This window comes from Oryctolagus cuniculus, unplaced genomic scaffold (assembly GCF_964237555.1).
Source record: "Oryctolagus cuniculus unplaced genomic scaffold, mOryCun1.1 SCAFFOLD_105, whole genome shotgun sequence".
Lineage (NCBI taxonomy): Eukaryota > Metazoa > Chordata > Mammalia > Lagomorpha > Leporidae > Oryctolagus > Oryctolagus cuniculus.
The window spans coordinates 41134-56040 of NW_027208304.1; the positions used below are offsets into that span (position 1 = coordinate 41134).

Sequence of the window (14907 nt, forward strand, 5' to 3'; positions counted from 1 at the left end):
TGAGTAACCTATTTATTGTTATATGATATTTGGTACAGTTTAATGTAATTTTAATATGCATACAAAGTCATATGAATTGTAAATTGCATTTTTGTTGTCATTTAAAATTTTACTTCAGAGCCTGAAGTTTCATCATAATTGAAAAAGAAATCAGATAACTCAAGGAATAAGAGTTACATTCTCAATAACCACTTCAGGAAGTCTACTGTAAATACAGTTTCTCATCCTGAGATATTCTGAATTTACAATTAATTCTCTAGATTTCAATTTTCTAGAATTAGGTGCAATTGTGATGAGGATTCTCGTGCTTCACTTAAATCCTCTGATAGACTTTGATTTATTTCAATCAGAGAAATGGCAACAGACCTTTTCTTGGAGAACTTAATGTGACTTCTTAAAGTCATATAGACATTAAGATGTAGGACACATTTAAGCTGTCTAATTGTAGTGCCGGTCTAATGCCTAAGTATTAATCTGCCACAATGTCAAATTACATACATTTGGGCTTTTTCTTTAGTAAAATATGTCTTGCTTAACAAACTCATAGTGTAAAAAATTCAGGAGTGCAATTAGACTGTCATCTCTCCCACAGATGATTTAAGAAAAGCATGAATCAGAGCTTAACAGTCAACATAATTTCACAGATAATCATGGAGAAATTATGGTACTGCAACAATTCGAAGTCAGTACAGTCAGACTAGCAGACAGTGACGATCAACTATTCATCTCCACCATCTGCCATACATGCTCTTTATTTAAGTCTTTGTGTGTGTGTTTTTGTTTTTGCCAATGTTTTCAGTTTTGACTGTGCCAGCATCGGGCATCACATAGGAAAACAGGTTTCATGGTGTAAACAGATTTTCCCTTGTGTGCAATGAATTAGCTTCATTGGCTATTCTGCAGCTCTTAGGCAAAGAAGACTGGTTGGAAAGGATTTTTACAAGTCTTTGTGTATTGGTCAGTTTTTTATAATTCAAATGAATAAATTTTATCACAAGCAAAAAAAGAGATAAAACTGCAAATATTGTAACAATGGGAATCATCTCCAAACATATATTCTGGGAGTTTTCCTATAAATGACACACTTAAAATGTATGTGAACTGCAATAACCATCATATTGTACTGAATACCTCAGCAACTCTTCAGGTGGTGAAGAGTTAAAATTGTATATGTGCGGGTGTAAAAAGTTAAGCTTAAGCTTACAGTTTTAAACCTTCCTGGTGCAGCTGTGAAAATAAAACAGAGTGAAGTAGCACCTTGACAGTAGGGACTCCAATTTGGAGCACTTGAGACTGCATTCTAGGAAAGCAACCCCCCACCGTGAGACTCTGGTCCGAAACTATAATCTCAAATAGTCGGACAATAGCAGTGCACTACATCACCCTTGGCAACGCACAAAAACCCCCTAGCATGATTGCTCAAGCTTAAAAGTAGAAAGGTTGCACCTGGGTTACCTGGGCTAATAATGAAGATGTGATTTGTCTATGTCTTAAGATCATAATTGCTGATTGTAAGACTTTAGCAACCGCTTAGCAACCGTGTATTCTCTTCCCCTTCCCGGTTTTGCGGTTTTTGCCTTTATAAACCCTAACCTTTGGTTATTCGGGGATGCTCTGTTCATGTATGGTCAGACAGCCCCAGCATGCTGGATAATCAATAAAACTTCCCTGTGCTGTTTGCATAAGAGACGTGTCTCTTGGTGACGTTTTTCGGGTGGTCGACTCTAACAGTGGAAAAAGCTGGCAATTTCTGCTTTATACTTTGTCAGCCTTCTCTATTTTGCAAATAAGTAAAAAATTAGTGGCATTGGGATTTGTTGTGGCAGGACATAGGAAACTCAGTAAAATTTAAATGCGGAGAGAAAAATGAGAGATTTGCTGCATAAAACAGGCATGAAGTTTCCAAAATCTCTAAAATCATGTTCCTTCGTTCAATAGATTTTGAATTCAAGATGCATTCAGGAATATTTCAGGTACTAGTGTAAGATATTTATATATAAATTCTATAAAAGTATGTTCCTTTGTACTTTCAAGAACTGCTGAATTCAAGACTATCTCAGGTACTAGTCTTAGGTCTTTATATATACCTCCAATTTATATTGTCCCCCTTTTCCATATGAGGAAACTAACACACAAAGAAGTTAACTGAGTTCCCCAAGAGTCTACGTCTACTGTGCTCTTGATGACTATAATGTACATCTTCTCAAACAGTAGCACATCCATGTATTATGAACTCATGTTGTAAGTTTGAAGAAAATCATCTTTAAGCTGAATTGAAGCAGCAAAACATGCGTGTATACATTGACGACAGTTGGAAAGATGTCAGATATAGTGGGAACTGCTGAAGTCTTAGCCTGACATAAGGGAAATGATTTTAGCTTGGACAGATTAAAAAGGTGAAAACTTAAAAAGCATGTTGAGGGCACCAGGGGAGAGGTCCTAGAGCCAGAACAACACTGAGATGTGACTTGGTACTCAGACTGCTTTTCCTTGGTGTTTTCTCTTACAGCTGTACCTCAGTTGGTCCTTGATTTTTTTGTGGCCAAGTCAAAATTACTGTGTTCTTAAAAAGCCTCAAACTTCTACCATTACTAAAGCCAAATACAGCTACAGAAAAGTTTTGTCTTCATGGTGATAGGTTTATTTTAAATTCCACATGGTAGGAAGAGTGCTCAATTATCAGGCTTTGGATCATTGTCATTCCACAGAAAGAAAAGCCATCTTTGGAAACCACACAGGGCTGGGTTGAAGCGAGAACAGGAGATGCTAAAACACTCCTTAGTGAATTGGATACGAGAAGTGGAAATAAACATTCTAAGAACAACAAAATGGAATAGGATTTGGATATTTTTTCTGGTAAACGAAGCATCAAAAAGATTACATAAGCCATATTAATCACAATTTGGAAGGAAAGCAGACTGCATATTTCTTAAAAGAAAATCAACACAAATGAAATTTAGACTATACTTCCAATTTAACTCCCTAAGTTAAACAAGTAATTGAATAATATGTAGATTTTTAGTTTATTTGAGGATATATGGTTGCAACCAATGAAACTGAGGTATAACCAGTGGGAATGGGGAAAAGCTATGTATATTAAGTGATAGTAAAGTAAAGGTAGTGCTGCCTTTCAGTACGTTTATATTCTTTTCATACTTGTATCTTGGAACACAAAAATCAAGTAACCATGTACTGTACACATCTTTACATTCACCTTGTGGTTGTTTAAAGGAATTGATGAATCAAGAGTGGTAAACACACTGGGATCTGAGCAACAGAAGTCTGATGTAAGTTTATGCTATGTTATTTGCCAACTGGCTGTATAACAGTGGATTGTTCTGAGGATTAATTAAGAAAATCAAGTAAGTGCTTTAGCATAACATTATCTACACAGAAATCTTTTATATTTGAGCAGACTTTTAAAAGTTCAGTGATAATGGAAATAAAATGTTTGTGTTGGAGTAAAATATATTTGAATCTATGCTTACAGGGTGCTTACAAAAAATTCATGAATATGAAAAAGCAATGGGCAGATTAGGCAGAGGTACAGAGAGACAGAGAAAGAGAGAGATAGAGATAGAGAGAGAGAGAGAGAGAGAGAGAGAGAGAGAATCTTCTATTCACTGGTTCACTCCCAAAATGCCCTCAATGGCTGGAGCTGTACCAGGCCAAAACTGGGAGCCAGGAGATTTTTCCTGGTCTCTCATGTGGGTACAGTGGCCTGAAGATTTGGGCCATTTTCAGCTGCTTTTCCAGGTACATTAGCAGGGAGCTGGATTTGAAGATGGAAACTGGTGCCCATATGGGATGCCAGCATTGCAGGCAGTGGCTTAACCCAGTGTGCCACAACACTGGCCCCATACTTATCTTTTAATTCCATTTTTCCATGGACTTTTGGAATACCCTCACATTTTTCTGCTGTTATCACTATTATTGCTCTACTATCCTGTGTATTCTTTCCCTACATATATTTGAATGATAGAATACTGATTCTAAACCATCAAAAATCACACATCTTTTTGCTCAATGTCTGCTTTTTCTTGGCACTGATTAAAAGTGTAAAAATCTTTAATTTTTAGCATGTTTACCAATAAGTTACAGCTAAATAGCACTGGTACCGTAAAAGAGATTATAGTTATATATTTGTATTATAAACTCCAAGTCATTTGTTTTAAATAAACACTTAGAAAAGAAGATGAAAAAGGAAACTTTCAATGGTTAGTATTTTATTTAATACTTTTAAAATGCATATAGCAAGAATCATAGAAGAATTATAATACTGTAATTCAATTTCAAAGATTAGGTGTATATAAGCTAATGGTTTTTCTGACAGTTGGCATTATATTTTATAATTACTAGCTGTTCAAAGTTAAATGAAACTTAATCTTTTGTCACTTGCAGGCATATAACAATAAAGGCTATAAATAATAATTAGTACTCTGTATCTACTTAACTAGGTATAATTTCTCCCCAAAAAACTGTTGTTACATAATTACTATATTGTACATATTTAAATCACCTTTTTTTTACTAGTTAATTTCCAATTCACTTTGCTTAATCTAGGGAAATAAAAAGAAGGGAAAATTGAGAAAATGAAAAAGGATGTATATCCTCATCACTATGTAATCTCTTCCATATTAGTATGATGGACTTTACAAGAATATCAGCTTTAAAAACATTTAAAGAATTTTTAAACAGATCAGAAAGAGTAACAAATGCAGAATCCCAGTTAATATATATCAAATTACCTTCGAAAAAGAGGGACAAAAGTTAAGAAACAGCTTCCTGCTCTACATGTTAACTAAGCTGAATAATGCAGAGCTTAAGTGCAAAAGCAAGAAAAGTTAAGAGGGAAGCAAATATCTAGAGATGATTTGCCTGGTAAAGTGACTGTGGAGGGGAACTCGTTTCTCTGAGCAGAATTATCAACGTTTAAAGCATTTATTTATTCTTTAAGAAGTGTCATTTAGCTGTTAAAAAGGCTGTTTGGTCAAAATGAGGACTAATTATTTGCACGTATCTACACAGCTTCCAGGAGCACATGGGCATTCCTCTCTGCAATAAAATGCTAAAAAAGGAAAAGAGAAAATACTTTTCAAATGGTAGTCAGGTTCCAAATTCAGAATGGGAATGATGTAGGAAGTGCAACTAATACTACATTATTCATGGATTTGGGAATAGAGTAAAATAAAATATCTTGCCTGTGGTGTGTCCAGGTAGTCACAGCTAAATTCTCTAATCAGCATCTAATTGCTTTTCTTCTTTGAGATATAAAACTTCTGGCTAAATAATGATTCAGATTTGATAATGATTCTATTGAGTATTTAACCCCAGAGCTATAAATCAAGAAGAAGTACCATGAACTTTTCCCTGCTGGGCAATGGTATAATTAAATGTGCTATCTTGTAGATAACTAAAGAGATCCACAGATTCTTTTTTTCTGCTCCAAAATGGTAGTCCATACAGATGAATCACCAAGCTACTATGTTAAGTTAGGATATGTTAAACAAATTTGGAGTAACTCAAAATCAATGATTTTTTATGAGAAATATGTCTTTTCATACCTGACAGTTATTTTTTTTTCTTAATGTCCAATGTTGTTCTCATTTGGAATTTGGGAGTATTTATTTATATACATGTATAGCTAACAATAACTAGAAATTTTGAATTGATTATCACATTTTCTTGACTGTGCTTAAAACAGATGCAGGGGCACAAAAGATCCATAAGAATAAAATATCAAGGGATGGCACTGTGGTATAGCAGATTGAGCCGCTATCTGCAGTGCTGGCATCCCATCAGTTTGAGTCCTGGATGCTCCATTTCCAATCTAGCTCCTTGCTAATGAATCTGGGAAGGCAGCAGGGAATGGCCCAAGTGCTTGGGCCCCTGAACCCATGTGGGAGACCCAGAAGAAGCTCCTTGCTCTTGGCTTCAGAGGCCCAGTGCAGGCCACTGTGGCCATTTGGGGAGTGAATTAGCAAATGAAAGATCTCTCTCTCTCTCTCTCTCTCTCTCTCTCTCTCTCTCAGTCTCTCCTGTCTCTATAACTTTGCCTTTCGAATATATAAATAAATTTTAAAAAAATAACATAAAAAAACAAAATATCAAACGGCCAATCATCCAAAAATTATCACACTGCTATGTGAAGCAAAGTATATGATACTAATCTTTAAGAAATAAATTATTCTTAAATGGCCTTGAATTTTTAACAAATCATGTACAGATGATAACCCTTCTAATTTGGTCATTTAAAAAGAAAGCAAGTCATAGGCATATATTTGTTTCACTTTTCCTTCCTTCCTAATGCTATTCTGTTATTCAAAAAATAACATGTTAGCTGGTTAGTTTATATATTCTGCATTATCACCTCAAAATATGTCTTACTTGAAGATTTTATTCAATTTCACTTGAATTGGTTGAAAATGCGTAGCACCTGGTCATGAAAATGAAGGCCATTTGCAAAGACATTCCAGCTTCAAAACATCTTTGTCTTAACAGGAACCTGTGACTAGTGGCCATGTGCTGATTATGCTCAGCACTCCACCTTTAATTAAGATAAACAGCTAAGCTCTCATTATGAATGGTATACATTTATCCATGTAAAATGGTGAAGATAGCTTTGGGCCCACAGATGGCAACAGAAGTGTATGCTACCATCATTATCATAATCATCATCATGGAAACTGACTATTCAGTGCCTGGCACAAGTTAGTGCATTTTTTTATTGAGTGAAGAAGAAAAAGTGCCAAGTGTCGTTTGTGTATGTTTTCCACAGGGTCAAAAAGAAGAAACAGGTGGCAAGTGATTGGCTGACAAATAAAATCTAGGCAGCAAAAGAGTTATAAAGTGTCGACGTCACTAGGGGCCCTGGAATAGACATACCTGGTTTCTAATCCTACCACTCTGTGAGTTTATGAAAGTTAATTAACCTTGCTTAGTCACTATGTCCCTACTCACTTACAAAAATATTGTAAAGAATGAGATTGTGTGCTTGTGCACCTTAAAGTCTTAGATATATGCACATAAAAACTTCTCAATATTTATATGTTTTTGAAGATTATTTATTTGAAATGCAGAGTTACAGAGAGGCAGAAAGAGAGAGAGAGTAAGAGAGAGAGAGAGGTCTTCCATCTGCTAGTTCATTCCCCAGATAGTTGCAATGGCCGGAGCCTCCCGCAGATACCCCACATGGGTACAGGTGCCCAATGACCTGGGCCATCCTCCACTGCCCTCTCAGGCCACAGTAGAGAGCTGGTTTGGAAGTGGAGCGGCCAGGACTCAAACTGGCGCCCACACAGGATGCCAGCAGTGCAGGCGGCAGCTATATTTTCTATTACACCTACCTAATTTTCAGTGAACAAGTGACAACAAATAGACTGAAAAATAAATATAATGAAAGACCAAATAGGATGAAAAAGATGGAAAAAAAATAAAATGGCAGGGATGTTATTGAAGGAAATTAGGAAAAGAAAATAATTGAAAGCAAGATAAGAAAGAAATTTAAAAAAGAATGAAAACATAAGGAAGGAATGCAGGAGAGAAAGAAAAACAGGACGAAGGAAGAGGGAAATGGAAAAAAAAAAGATAAGAAAAAAAAAAAGAATGAATCTCAACTTGTGTGGCCTGTAGAAGATTTTAGATTTGCTGTTGACTTTATACAGATCTTTAGCTCTGCTTTAAGGTATGTGTGTGGACTGTTTATGAGCCTGGACTCAATGGTTATACACTTATGACAGATTAATATAGGTTAATCCATCAGAAGTTGTGTTAGAGCTAGTAGTTTCCCCCTTTTCCACATATATGGGTTGGCTGTAGCATAAGGCAAACATAATTTTATAGATAACTCTATAGGATATTACCGCATTGACATAAAAATAACAGAATGAGTAAGCTGATCAAACACTTCCTAATGGAAAAAAGGACCAACATATAAAATCTTATAAAATTAGTCTGAAACTGGAACATGGCATACAGCCTAAATGTACTCTATAGGTTCAGCAGGATGTGAAAACCACATTAAGGAAAGAAAATGTAGATCAGTGAAACACAACACTTGAGCAATTTCTGTTATCTACCCTTAATCGCAAATGGTTTTCAAAAGCACTGTAGCAAAAGTAAGACAACAGGTCTGTTAAATATATATCAAGATTTCTAGCTTTTATTTTTGCTTTTATCTTTTTTAAAATTTTGCTTCTAAATCTAACCATAAAATTTTCTAAATGTTTTAATTGGTTACTACTATGTTAAAAACATACACTTTAAGCTCTTTCTAATTTTAGTATTTTAAGCATTATCCCTATTGGTTAAAAAGGTCCTAATTTGGGCCCTGTGACTTTATCTTTAGTTCTTGTTGTCATTTGTTCCATCAGTACCCAAGTTGTGGCTTTAAATTGAGGACAGCACATCCAAAACCAGATTTTAAATTAGATAGTACTCGAGTTGACATCTGTCCTTTTTTATGCTTTTTTTTCTCTTAATGGTTACCAGCAACCAAACATGTTTCCAACTGAAACTCTTTTTAAATTAGAAAGATGATGGATTAGCTTCCCAGGAAGAAAAAGACTTCCAAATGACTTCGCTAGGCAGAGGTATATATTTTAGAACATTAATAAAATGTTATTTGAGATGGTTAATGCTCCAAAAGAAGAACATCTAATGATCAAAAATTAGTAGATGTTGAGTGTTCCCAGGGATTGATTTTGGTTCTCTCTTAAAGTAAAACTGAGAGCAGAGCTGAACATTTTACACATGTTCAGCTACTTTCTTGCAATGTTGGACACAGGTTTACAAAAGAATGATTAGAACTTATTTTTTTTTTAAAATTATTTATTTGAAAGGCAGAGTGACAGAAAAGGAGAGAGAGAGAGAAGGAGAGAGAGAGAGAGAGAGAGAGAAAGTGCTGGTTCTTTCCCAAAATAAGCACAATAGCTAGGTCTGGGCCAGCCCTAAGCCAGTAGCTAGGAACTGCATTCTGGTCTCTCATAGGCATGGCCTGGGCCTAAGCACTTGAGCCATCTCTTGCTGCCTTCCCCAGTGCAGTAGCAGGAAGTTGGATCCAAAGTGAAGTAACTGGGACTCAAACCCTCACCCCAATGTAGACTGCAAGTGCAAGTGATGGCTTAACTCACTGTGCCACAATAAACAGAATATTTACTCAAGAATTTCACACCTAGTGATTTATTCAACAAATAGGAGCAACTTCAATAAGTTCATGGAAAATTGAATTAAAAGGAAAAATTGATTATGAATTAGAAGTTCATTTTGGTGCAAAGAAGTTTTGAAATCTACACTTAAGATATTCAAAAAGAACATATACATTTCAAAAAAAGTGCATGGATTTCATAATCCATCTCCCCACCTTGTCTACTAGCACTGATCTCTACCACAATCAAGCCAAATATCATTACTCAGTATTTCATGAAAGACAAAACTGTTTTCTGGGAGAGGACGTTTGCCCTATCTGTTGTATGGACAAGCAGTTAAGATATCTGTTTGGATGTCAGCATCTTACATGAGTGCCTGGGTTCAAAGCCCAGCTCTGGCTCTGTATTCCAGCTTTCTGCCAGTGTAGAACCTGGGGAACAGTGGTAATGGCATAAATAATTGAGTCGTTGCCATCCACGTCGGATCCCTGTATTGTATTTTCAGCTCTGGCCCTGGCCCCCGTCCAACCCTGGCTTTTGTGGGCATTTGGGGAGTGAACCAATAGATGGGAGCTGTCTGTTTCTTTCTCTGTCTACCTTTCAAATAAATAAAATTAAAATTGTTTTTCACCCTTGAACATTGTGAAGGGATTTTTTTTCTTTCTAAATTCCAAGAATTACTTTTGTCAGTCTATTCTATTGAGAAACAAATATAGCTCAATTCAAACTGGGAAGTTCATGTTTTTAGCAATATTCCAACAATTTGCAATATACTTAAAGACAAAAAAAAACAAAAAACAAAAACAAACATATTAGCTTGGTAAACATCCTGCCAAGAAAATTGCTAGGCACATTTTAGGTACATAAGGAATAATTATGAAATAAATGAAGTAATGAATATTAACCGTGTCTCAACATTGTAATACTTCTTATTATCCTGCCAAATCTTTAAATATATATGAAGCTACATGATACTCTGTGAAAGGCTCAGTGACTTAGTGGAAATAGAGGAAATAAACTACTCTAATGTATGCACCAGTTGTTGAATTGAATTCAAACTTTTAGCAGCATGTGAGAATTCAAACCCCAAAAAGGTTGCACAACATTTTTAACTTTTCCCTAGTTTTTTTTTTTTTTTTTTTTTTTTTTTTTTTTTTTTTTACAATTTTAAAGCACAGTCTGGCAAATAATGTATGGAAGTCACAGATTTTTCCGTCAAGATGCTATATATATGTATAATATACTATGTGAAAATATATAATACGTAATATAGTGCTTCATGTATACACTTACTACTGCATTCATATTCACTTTGGCTCATGTGTTTTGCAATTGAAATTGCAAAAGAATCAAGGGTAAGACTTTTCCAGGGATAATAATCAAGTCATCATGACCTGAGTGGAGTGCCTCAAGCAGCCCGATCAACTACTGTGGAAATGCCACTGAAAAAAATCACACAAGTGATCGACACAAACTTTGCTTCCTCAGTTCTCTCACAGGTAAAGGGATGACATCAAGGTAGCACACTTAAAGCTTTCGATGTGGAGATAGGCTTTCATTTTATGTTACAAGTTTCTATGAACACAGTGCTCATAAAACCAGCATTTTAGTTACTGCCAGTAACAACAGAAAAGTTTTTGAACAGTGTTTACAGACTTTTTTATGACTAAATATATAAGATGCCTCATCCTTTTCCAGTGTTTTCACTGTAAGGAAGTCAGATACCATGATGCCTGCAGGGACTCAACAAAGATCGAGAGATGCTTCGAGATATTTTGAGCACAACACAGACTTTTCTGGTGTCAGAGGCACTTCTTTAGAGGGCTTCTATCTCTGGTTCTTTTCTCCCCCTTCCATTGATCAGTCTTGGTTCTTGTTGAAATCTCAGTAAACTGCAGCTAGAGGAGATTTTATGCATTCTGTAGCTTCCAGGAAAACAGAATGAATTATCACATTTTTTTTCTGGATTCTTTATAAGTGATAATATTCAGAAGAGGATGGGAGAGCATTAAGCCACACCCAAGGCATTTGGATACAATGGAGGTTTTCCTTATCTATTTTGTCAGAAAAAGAATAAATGTGAATTCAATAGTGATTATGGAAGTGAATTCTCTAAGCTGGAAAAGTGCATATTTTAAACTGGTTTTCTGCTGTTTGAGAACTAATTACTTTTCTTAAATTCCTTTAAAATTCAACATCACTTTTCCATCCATGATTATTATTAGGAAAGTGTAGATTTTCAAGAATTCTTTTCCAAGTTATATAAGTCATAGTAAAGAATTAACTATATTAATACTATTACATATTGTAAAATTTAAGAAAAAAAAGGAGTCCAGCAATTTCCCATGCTACTGAAGAATATAGCTTACCTAATACACATGAAAGTATATGAGAAACTTTACAAATAAGACAAGTAAGATGATTAAGGAAGCTATGGAAAATTAAGGAGCGAGCTGAAAATAGAGTTCACACTAACTAACTGCACATATTTTACAATAAAATTCTGAAATTATCACATCAATCATGTAACCAAGCTACTTTTTCTTCCTTAGTTGAATATCTTACAGGGAATAAAACTTATCCATTATAATAATATAATATACATTCAGAGGACTGATATAACAGTACATTTTTAAAAAGCATTACATACAGAATATCAACAAAATATAGTACTTGTTTATAAGGCTCTTTCTGTTATTCATTCAATACATGCAATTCTATTAAATTCAAACTAAACATGACAATTTAATTTGTGATGTGCTGCTTATTTTGTACTGCATTGTACGGTGTATGTTGTTCCTCCAATCTGTAGATTTTCAGTAAGTGTAAGTGAAGAGAAATGGAAAAGGGTCAGAAGTGACAGCAAAACTGAATCAGTGCGTCCCATGCCAATGAAGTAATGAAAAACCGCACTGTTCTTACTGCGCAATAATGAATATAAATAGACAAAGAAGGTTGAACAGCTTTCAAGAAAGAACCCTTTTCTGCCATCACAGATAGCTTTGTGGACTGGCTAAATTAGGATGCCATATAACAATTTCATGCTCTAAGAGAAGTCTTTGAAAGAGCTCTGAAATATTTGTATTTAGGGGGTCTGACTTAATAATAGGTATTTTGCTTATTGTGTAAGTTGTACAAACTCACCTCTTTCTTTTTTCTCTCTCTCTCTCTTTCTCTCTCAATAACTTTCCCTCTCACTTTCTAGTGTGTGTGTGTATTGGAGGTGGTAGATTTTGAGGCATTATGAAAATAGGTCCAATGAACTTTATGCTTTAATGATATAAATTTCATCAAATACTTAAAAAACAAGCTCAATTTTGTGCTACCAGTATTTTGAATACATATTTGTGGTGATTTCTAGGTTAATATGTGGATTATGATCAATTAGCACAAGAAACAGCATTTATAACTGGTAACCATATATCAGTTTATTCTAAAATATATACTGGATTCATACTTTGCCAAAATAGTTGCAGAATAATGGATTCAGGATATCTTAAATGATACACATATAACTATTTATTATTTATCTCCAAATGCCACGCAGATTTGTAATAACTCATCAATTAAGTGTCAGAAGTATTATACTCATATATAATTATGCTAGGTATTTTCTATTATTTAGAAAAATCATTACAAATAATATAAAAGTGATTTTATGAATGGTTTAAGACAAAAAGACTAACATAAACCACATAGGAAGCTTAGTTTTTGGTTTTCTCACAAGAAGTAAAAAATGGTAATATATTTATATAGAAGAATATGAGACAATACCCATCATGTTCTAAATGAAGACCTATAGTATTCTACTTAAGTAAAACTTTTAAGATGTAATATGTAGCTATAACCATAGTTAAAATACAACCACATATGTTTGATTTTAATCATTCAATTATTCTATGGTTTTCTGTTAAAAACAAAGTCAAATAGAGGAATCTTTCAACTTGCCATTTGACTTTGCTCTTTAGTATGTTATTCACTCTGAAGAGAGAATTAGTAAAGGTATTAGTGGGTACCAAAGAGTCTACATGAAAAAAGTAAAATTTATGGAGCTCATTTATTTTATAAATAGTATAAACAACAGATATACTAAAGAAACATTGCCCACAAAGGGCAGTCATAATTCCAGCAAAATTTTGATCAATAGCAACTCAAGTTTTCCAGCAAACACTTTTAAATGCAGATGAAATGTTAATTTCATATTAAATAGCATTTTTGCTTCCAATGCTAGACTGGCTTGCTTAAGGAAATAACAATAAAAATAAAAGAGAGTGTAAAGAAAGACCTGAAAAAAATGAATCAGCTTTCATCTAAACAGGATCTGAGCAATTATACTGAAATGCATGTAGTGTTTAGAGAATAGCAGTCCTAGACAGTAAATCTGACTATTATCCCAAATAACATAATTGCCTCCTCTCTACTAAATACTCTATGCTCTTTTCAAAATGATGGGCAGAAGGACTAATTCTCTGTAGTTATGCAAATCCCGCCTAGAAAGAACACTATTGGTAATAACCACAGGTCAGTTTATTTCAAGATAATATACCAGGTGCCCACATTGTCAAAATACCTGCATTATAATTCTATTCCAGTTGCTGTTTTTAATTATGAGGTTCTTCTCAACAGGAAACAATCCCATGGAGAACTGAAACAATTTATTTTAAATTCTGTAAACAACAGAGACTCTGCTTTATGTAGTTGAGAGTCCTGTTTGTCCTGAGAGCTCACAGCATGTTATGTCAATTGAACACAGAGTATTGATAAAGATAGATTCTCATTTCAAAATGTTTTGCCTCATGAAAGACTCTGAGTAGTCATTAAAATGACTGATTCTTAGGGCTAAGTGCTAGATACTACATTTTGGCCGTCCTAATAATAGCATTTATGGAAATAAAAATAATTTGTATGAATCAAATATCCCAGTCCCATCTCTACTGAACATGAAATCCAAGGAAAGAATTTAGATAAGACAGCTCTGAACATATGCCTTCAAATCTATGAATAAGTAATTTTTAGAATAAGGGCATATTTACAAGATCTGTATTAACACCTGAAGTTTACCTACTTAAGAAAAGACACAGAAAATCACCAAACCTAATCAGTTTAGTCAAGTAAGGGAAGGTGTGTATTGCTGCTGGCAGATAAGTATACAGAAAAGCACCCAAACACAGATGACAGAAAGTTGAAGAACAATAAACATCTCAGTTAACTAGCATCTGTCTCCATTTTGCACTTCCAGAATATACAATAACAGCCTTTCTAGAAGGCTTATGTGTCAGTCCTGATTTCAATGCCTAATTATTAACTCAATTAACTTTGGATTCTCATTAAAAATGGGTCACAAACATTAAGCAATTAATCCAAATAACAGTGCTAGCAAGTGCTGTAAACTGGACTTAAGTTTGGTGTATTCTATATTTGGAATCTATGACACACTAGTGGAATGGTAAAAATGATGCCAGTAGCTAGAGCATTACAGAAAGCCACAAAGAAACTATAATTCTATTTAGCAATGATTTGGGATAAGAGAGATCGTGAGTAAATTATAACAAGGCGTGTCTTCTTCCACGTCTTGCTCTTAGTATGTCAATAATAGGAACTCACTTATTATACTAAGATACATCCTGTCTCACACTTCAGTACCTCTGAGTATTACTGTTGTTATTCTTGTTTGCTTTATCATGGTGGAGACTGCAAGTGAACTTCAAAAAAGTTTGTGAAAAAGATGAAATTAAAAGGCAAGTTTATTTTAGTTCAACAA

The 14907-nt window shown here is 34.5% G+C and overlaps 1 protein-coding gene across 12 annotated transcripts in view; it reads right to left on the minus strand.

Annotated features, from left to right (window-relative positions):
• Positions 1 to 14907, minus strand: part of LOC127485275 (MAP/microtubule affinity-regulating kinase 4) — a 165381-nt gene that overhangs the window by 28394 nt on the left and 122080 nt on the right. The gene's annotated exons all lie outside the window — the stretch shown is intronic.